The sequence below is a fragment of the Myodes glareolus genome, chromosome 23 (assembly GCF_982192425.1).
Source record: "Myodes glareolus chromosome 23, mMyoGla1.1, whole genome shotgun sequence".
NCBI lineage: Eukaryota > Metazoa > Chordata > Mammalia > Rodentia > Cricetidae > Myodes > Myodes glareolus.
The window spans coordinates 30,786,074-30,794,749 of record NC_142048.1 but is presented as its reverse complement, the minus strand read 5'-3'; positions in this window follow the sequence as shown (position 1 = coordinate 30,794,749).

Below are 8,676 nucleotides of genomic sequence, written 5' to 3'. Positions count from 1 at the left end.
AAGGCAGTTTTTTTCTGTGTGGGTAACTTTGCCATATCCAAAGGCAAGACTCTACAAGTCTTCCATAATCATGCATCTTCTTGGAGGAGCTATAGGATGCTGCAGGAGCTGGCCTGTCTCTCTGTCTTAAGAAGCTCTTTTGTTAAATGACATACTTTTAGATCTGTAAAGGCACTTGAGAATCAGGGTACCATTACCTGTCAGGTATAACTAAATTAGACATATAAGTTAAATTTAGACATATAATTTACCGAATCAGTTCCAGCTTACCAATGTTCGTAGAGACAAGAAGATTAGAAGGAATATTTTAATTAACCAAAGTATATTAGAGACAGAATGTCTCCTTGGTCCATAGCACATGTGGGTACTATTACCAAAGATGGTGCTAAGGTTTCTGTTTTGACCTCAACCAAAAATGTCAACTATCCACATGTCTGTAATTTCCCAGAGCTGTTGTAACCTGGAGCTACAAGTTTTACAGATCTTAAAACAAGCATGCATACACACAGACATAAAACAAGCATTCTGTGGCCACATTATTTACACCTATATACTAACAGACAGACAAACAAAACATTTTTCAGGAAACTTGTGTCAGCTGGCCAACTTAAAATTTTGGAGTAAGCTGTAGAAGCCAGGTGTGCACACAGGTGATCCCATTGAGGGTAAGGACAGAGCACCTATGCAGCTCAGAGAAGGAGGACAGGGTTTGGATCTGTTGTAAGGAGAATCCCAGTGCGTCCAGGTCACATGCCAGGAGCACAAACAGCAAACCATGAGAGAAGCAGGGAGGGGGGGTTGGGGAGGAGGAGCCAGGTTCTGCAGCACAAAAATCCAAATCAGGCCAAATCAAACCTAATCAGAAAAAGCCCAGGTTTAATGGATACTGATGCTCCCGGTGGCCTTCCAGTCCCCCAGAGAGGAGCTTAGGAAGGAAGATGTATTTGTTCTCTAGGTTGCTGTTTTAATACCCTGTGGGAGCGGTCTTGAGTATCTTGAGGCGGGAGGTCATCATTTGGTGGTCTTTCTCAGGGGTGGAGTCTGGACTGAAGCTTGGGATGGAACTTCCATACGAACACTTCACTGTGTTGGAATTGACACCCATTTTCCCTTTTCTGAATCTATCTTCGGTAATGAGCTGTTATGAAATGATAAAAAGCCTCATTAGACCTGTGCTAGTTTAATGTCAACCTGACACAAGCTTAAGCCATCAGAGAGAAGAGTCTTAACTGAGAAAATGCCTCAATGGGATCAGGCTGCAGATAAGCCTATAGGGTATTTTCTTAATTGGTGGTTGATGGGGAAGACCCAGTCCATTGTAGGTGCGGCCATACCTGAGATAGTGGCCCTGGGTTCTGTACTTAGGTGAGCTGACCGAGCCATGAGAAGCAAGCCAGTATGCAGCACCCCTCCAAAGCTTCTGCATCACCTTCTATCTCGGGGTTCCTGTCCTGACTTCCTTTAATGATAAACAATGATGTGGAAGCATAAACCAAAAAAAAAAAAAAGTTCATTCCCAAGTTTTTATCCACATGAATATACATCACAGCAGTACTAAACCTAAAACAAAACCAAAATGATATACAAACTATTTCTCCCACAATGTCACTTTGGGATTTTAAAACAATTTAAACTAGCACACTATAGAGCTTAATATCCTCACCTAGTATTGTATGACTTCTAAAATAACAAACCTTCCTACTCTTGTTTCCTCATCCATAAAGGAAATATTATATTGAATTCTATTAAATTGTTGCTACTTCATCATGTTTGACCTACTAAAATAGTTATATTTTTGAGATTTAGCCTTATGGCTCTGTGTTTGTACAAAGCCACGGCATACATATTTAATCAATAATTTTGTGCTACCTCTTTCTAGGGAACAGAAGCCACTTGCACTCAGCACTGAGATGTGATCGTCTGTGCTTATTGGGGGGATTCTCTGAGGACCTCCTGAGAACATAAAGATCTACAGGTTCTCCGGTTACTTGCATAAACTCACGTTGAATTTGCATGTAACCTATGCATGTCCTGCCCTTGCTTAAATTCTGCTGTAGACCACTTATCACACTAAACAATTTGTGAATTTTGTGTAAATAGCTTTGCACTATATTTAGGGGAAAATAATGACCTAAAATTCTATAACTCCATATAGACCTAAAGTTTTTTTTAATTCCTTTTGATCCCTGCTTTGTTAAATACACCAGTGAAGAACTCACACACATTAAAGAGCTAACTGTATTTCTCCTTCTCTTCCTGGAAAAGAAACTCCCAGACTCCTTGCTTGCAATAAGTGATGTAGGTATCCCTTTACTTCTGTAAATTAGCAACTGATAGCATCCTAGTGGGTAGTATTACCCACACATCTCAAAGGCATAGTAAAGTCTGCTGCGTTGGTATATATTATATAGAAAAATTAGGTTTCGAGAGAAAATAGGAAAATACTAAATCCAAGGGCAGAGCAAAGGTTTTTTTTTTTTTTAAATGAGTCAATGGCTGACGCAGAGAGTAATACTCAAGGGATAACAGACAGAAAAGATGGTGCACCAGTTAAGAACTCTTTTTATCCTTGTTGAGATCCAAATTTTGTCTCCGAGCACCACCGAGCAGCTCATCACCATTGTAACTCCAGTGTCAGGCAATCTAGCATTCTATTTTGGCCATTTTAGGTTCCTGCAGGATCACACACATACACATAAATTAATTAATCTTTTTTTTTTTTGATTTTTCGAGACAGGGTTTCTCTGTAGCTTTGGAGCCTGTCTTAGAACTAGCTCTTGTAGACCAGGCTGGCCTCGAACTCACAAAGATCCACATGCTTCTGCCTCCCGAGTGCTGGGATTAAAGGTGTGTGCCACCACCGCCCGGCTAAAGGGTAAGGGTAAGGATGGCTTAAAGAAGGAACTGATTTTTAACAGTACCAACCAGATCTAGCGACAGCAAAGACCTAAGGATAGAGTTTCATTCTGAAATTATTTTTCCACAGTTCCTCAGTACGTACTTAAATCCTATCTTTCTTGTATAGTAAATGGAATCATTCCATTATTATAGTTGTATTAAAAAATTAAAAAGTGTAGAAGTAGATATAACAACACATAGCTAAGAATAATGGTAAACATCAAACTCATATTACAAGTGTGACTAAAGTAAAGATAAAATTAGCAAAAAAACAAGAGAGACCTAAAGCTGCTTTGAGAATTACTTCTTAAATAATCATTACCTTTTCAAGTTTACTGCCTGATAAAAGTTCTTTACCTTTATCATAAGAATGAACCTATATTAACATCATCTCTAGACTCTCTTGTCCAAAGCCCCAGAGTTCAAGTCAGTCTCAAGGCTGTGTACCTAACACATATTTATACCTGATTGCTCTGCTTTAAGAATCTTCTCTTGAAATCTCAATTTTCTTTCTTATATATTTCTTATAAGTTCAGAGTGCTTTCTCTTTTTTCTTTTTCTTAAATGTGGTTATTTTTATTTTATGTGTTTTGCCTGAATGTATGTCTGTGTGAGGCTCTTGGAGTCCCTAGAACTGGAACTGGAATCACAGACAGCTATGTGCTGCCATGTGGGTACTGGGAATTGAATCCTGGTCCTCTAGAAAAGCCACTCCAACCTGACTTCTTTCTTTTCTTGCTCCATATTCTTCATTCAAACAGTAGATCTAATCACAGCCTTCTTGTGTAGACGTTTCAAGAGGTTTTTGTTTATCATACTCACCACCTCAACAATCTTCCCACTAGATCACTTTACCTTCACAAATAGTCCACCTTACTCAAGTTTGTTTATTTGTAATGAAGGTTTTGCTTATGAAAGAAAACATGTGAGATGTGTCTTCCTGAGTCTGGCTTGTTTTGCATAAGATGGTGGTCTCTGGTTCCAGTCTACCTATTTGCCTACAAATGACATAATTTCATTTTTTCAATGTTTTAATAAGAGTCTGTTGTGAGCTTGTACCTTATTTTCCTTCTATACTCAATTTGGAGTACCCTGTATTAACTACTTTTCTGTTGCTGTTATAAAAATACCATAATCAAAGGCAACTTTTAGAAGAGTTCATTTTGTCTTATGATTCCAGAGGGATGAGTCCACCTGGGTAGAGAGGCATAGCAACAGGTACCAGGCATGGTCACAGGAGCAAGACGCTGAGAGATTGCATTTCCAGCCACACACAGGAAATGGTGTTAGACTTTTATCCAATGACACTTCCTCCAGCAAGGCCATCACCTAAATCTCTCCAAACAGCACCACACCCTGGAATCAAGTGTTTAAGGGAGACAATGGAGGGCGTTTCTCATGGAAACCACCACATACACTCGGCTGATTCCATAATGTGACTATTATGAATAATGCTGCACAAACAAAAGTATTTAGTTACTTCCATTGGGTGCTGACCTGGACCCCTTCATGTGTACGCCGGGAGTGCTACCTCTGGACCATGGCACACTTTGACATTAAAGCTTCTGGGGAAGCTACATAGTGATTTCTCCAGAAGTTGGACCAATTTATTTTCCTACAACTAGAAAATAAGATTTGTTTTGTTTCTGTTTTCTGACATCCTTGCCAGCAGTTGCAGTTATCGTGTGTGTGTGTGTGTGTGTGTGTGTGTGTGTGTGTGTGTGTGTTGATGGTAAGCACTCTAGCTACAATGATCATTGTATTCCCTGATGACTAAAGGGTGTTGAATTTTTATCATGTGTGTTTTGGGTTTTTATATTTCTTTTGTGAGCATTGTGTTCAGTTTACTACAGTTCTTATTGGTTGGATTATTTGGTGAAATCCTGTCAAATGAATAGCTGAAGAAGAAAACTTCACAATTTTACCTCTAGCATATTTTGCTTGCTCTCCATTTTCTGTGTTTCTCAATATTGAAATAATTTAGTGTCTGTATTTCTTCTTTTTCCTTTGTGTGTCAATTAGAATAGCCACTGAACCAGTTCCTCTTTCTGCCATAATTTTTTAACGTATCCAATTTATTTGCTCTATCCTCTGAACTTCAAAGTTCACACATACAAGAGTAATATTGAATTTGCTTTTGGATAGCCAGTGCCTTTTTCAATCCAGAGTTCAACAGATCATAAGTGTTTATGAAATAATAGGCAGATAAAAAATGAATGTATTACATGGCAAATTATGAGCTTAAAAAATAAACATTTAATGAAGTTTTTTAAATTAGTTTTGAAAAGAATATATGCTTGGATAAAAATATTTTTAAATAGGAATTTATACCTCCCAAATTTAGTTTTAAAAGTTCACAGAGATAACTATATATCCAGCAAAATGCCAAAAATTAAGGCAGCTGACATATGAAGTACTGGTGAGAATATGAAGGAAGTGATATTATCATATATTAGGGGGAGGGGAGGAATAAACTTATATAGAAATTTGGAAGACAGTTTTACATTTTCTTATAAAGAGAAGTATATATGTACCTTATGACATACCAGGAATGTTTATAGATAAAAGCAAACTCATCTATCCATATGAAAAGCTATATATTCAAGCATTTTATCCCACTTTATTTGTAGAAAAGGAGATTTAAAATTAGGTGCGATAACTTGCTATAGAAAGTTCTGGTAAAGCTCTAAGACGATTAGAAGAGGTATAGCTAGCTATATTGTGTCTCTAGAAATGAGGGTAGACTTCCAGGCTTGGTTCAGTATACCGTCTAACCAGGAAAGGTCTATAAAAAGGGTACACAATATGCATGCATAGGTTCTTTGTGCCCTGATGTGAGGTGTATGCGCCTGTATTTGGTTTGGATCAGGAGACACAGTATAAGCAGAGATATTTGGTTTTTGGATGTGGTGTCAGTGAGCCTGACTCAAAGGATGGAAGAACCGGATACCTGGGAAGAAAACATCAATCTGAGATTAAATCTTTCTTGATGCTGCCCTGAGTAACCTTTTCTGTCCTCTGAAGAGTCAGATGATTTGGAGCAAACTGGCAGGTACCTGAGTTCTTAAAAAAATCTGCTCCTGTGGCTCAAATTTATGCATTTCCAAGTATTCTTTCTGACGTTTGGGAACACAAACCCATGGCTGATGATGACTCTGCAGCATCATTTCCCCAGAAATGTGTGTCTGGGCACTTAATCGTTCCTTTGTATTTCTATATGGCATTCAAAATTATTTATTCTTATAACCTTCCAATATTACAGGTGTGAGGGGGCAAATGATGAAACAGTGAAGTCACAAGCCAGTGTCAAATATTGGACCAAATGAATGGCTTATGATTAACAAGCAAGGAGGATCGTGAAAGTTGTTTTCTAAACGGGTAACCCTTTAAATCAAAGAATTAGTGTCTTAAGATTTCTCTGGCTATGATGAAACATCATGACCAAAAAGCAAGTGGGGGAGACAAGGGTTTATTGGCTTACACTTCCATATCACTATTCATTACCAAAGGAAGTCAGCACAGGAACTCAAGTATAGCTGGAACCTGGAGGCCAGAGCTGATGCAGAGGCCTTAGAGGGAAGCTTATTGATTTACATGCAAATATGCGCGGGCATAAATTCTTCAAGACTTTCATATGCACAACAATGTATTTTAATTTATATTTAACTCTTCCCAGATCTACCCCTCCCCACTTCATGTCCTCTCTTCCTTTTAAGTCCCAGAACTCAGTAGGCAGAGGCAGTTGGATCTCTGAGTTTGAGGCCAGCCTGGTCTACAGAGAGAGCTCCAGGACAGCCAAGGAAACATGTAGAGACCCTATTTCAAACAACAACAAAAGAAATCACTTAATCCAAATTGTGCTATATACTCATTAATGTTGGGCAATCCCTGGGAGCATACTTAACCTACCAAGGGCTACACTTAAAGATAGCTAACTCAGAAACCATTACCTGTCGGTAGCCTCCCAGGCAGAGCTGAGGACCCATGGTCCCCTGGCCTCCATGCTAGAATGATAACTATGATCATTGACCAAAGCAGTTGTGAGTTTATGAGCACAATAGTCATGCTGTGTCCAAAAGACATTCTTTCACTCTGGTCTGTCCCAACCATTACTCTTACAACCATTCCATCCTCATCCCTGAGTCTTGGTGCGATGGACGCGATATAGATATTCCATTGATGATCGAACACTCCACAGACATTTTATTTTCCTCTCCAGTTTAATAAGCTGTTTCTCTTTTAACCACCATCCTTTCAAGGCAGAAATTGCTAAATTTAACCTTTCCTTTCATCATCCGACTTCTTGCTTTAGCAAAATGAGTGTGTTCTGGATGCCAATTTGGAGCTAGGAGTCTAACTCAATGCCAGACTGCTTGTTTGGCATGCCTGAGGTCCTGGGTTTCATCTCCAGCATCCAAAATATTTTTAAGATCCATTTTCTATAAAATAAACATCTTTGTTCATTTATTCACTGCCTCTCAACAGATTCAAAAGAGCAAAGTCATTTTTAAAAGATTTATTTGATGAAATGAATGAATAATGAATCAATAAATACAGACCAGAAAATATGTCAAGTAAAGAAGGTGAAGGTAGTACAAGCTTGCTAAGAGGTCACATAGGCAAGTCTTCCAAATTGTAAGACAGAAGTGAGAGTTTCTGGATGCTGCTAATGTCAATTATTTTTTAAATTCCTGAGTAAAAATGTGTCAAAGCAAGTTGCTATAAAGATGAAAAATATATACATGCACACATTTTCACATGCAGATATATAGAATATTCATATATATCAACATTGTGTTATGCTACACATGAATACACATGCTTATAGATTATGTATACACCTTCTTATTAAGAGATATCATAGTTTTATTCTTTAGTATACTTTTATGACTTTAACCACTCTCACAACATGGAGAATTGAAGAATTACCTCAATTACATTGTGAAAATCAAGAAACAAGACTCTAAAAAGAAAACTGAGAAAAAAGGGAAAATAAACAAAATAAAACAAATTTAACTAAACAAGTAAATGGATAAACTCACGTTTTTTAAAAGCACAGGAAAGATTGGTTCACATTACTTATTTCAAAAAACTGTAGCTAAAGTATTTCGTCTAAGAAAATTGACTAAGCAGAATCATATATAAAAGAATACAGTAACATATCCAGACAATTAAGCATAAAATAAGTAGTAATTCAGACAGATATTAATATCAGACTACATTAGATAAAAAGCAAAATAAAGGAGAAGATAAGCAGTTTATAATTCTAAAGATATTAATTCACAGTAGAGAATATAAGTCTAATGAATCTTTATATTTTAATCTCAGGCACTCAGCAAAAACTGCAGGAATCAATGGAAATAAAATTGTAATAAAAGATATTAACACACTCCTCCAGCCAATAATAGATCAAAAAGACCAGAAATAATGGATACAACTGATTGAGTATCATTATGAAAACAATTTTGTTTATGGGTGTCAAGTTTTAGGGTGAGAAGAAATATTTAAAACATATTTCATACTAAAAAAAAGAAAAGAAAGAAACATGGCTTCAGTAATTCCCCCAAATGAAAGGATACTACATACTTCTTTCAAATTAAAAAAACAAATTAGAAGTATTATTCTCATGAACTGAAACACAAATATCTTTAAAATCCACTCTTAAAAATGCTCTCAATCAAAGAGGAAATCAAAACTAAATTTGAAAAATGACTATAAAGTAGCAATGACAAAACCTGCTAAAACTGGTGAGTTTTACATATAGAGGCAAATGATTTT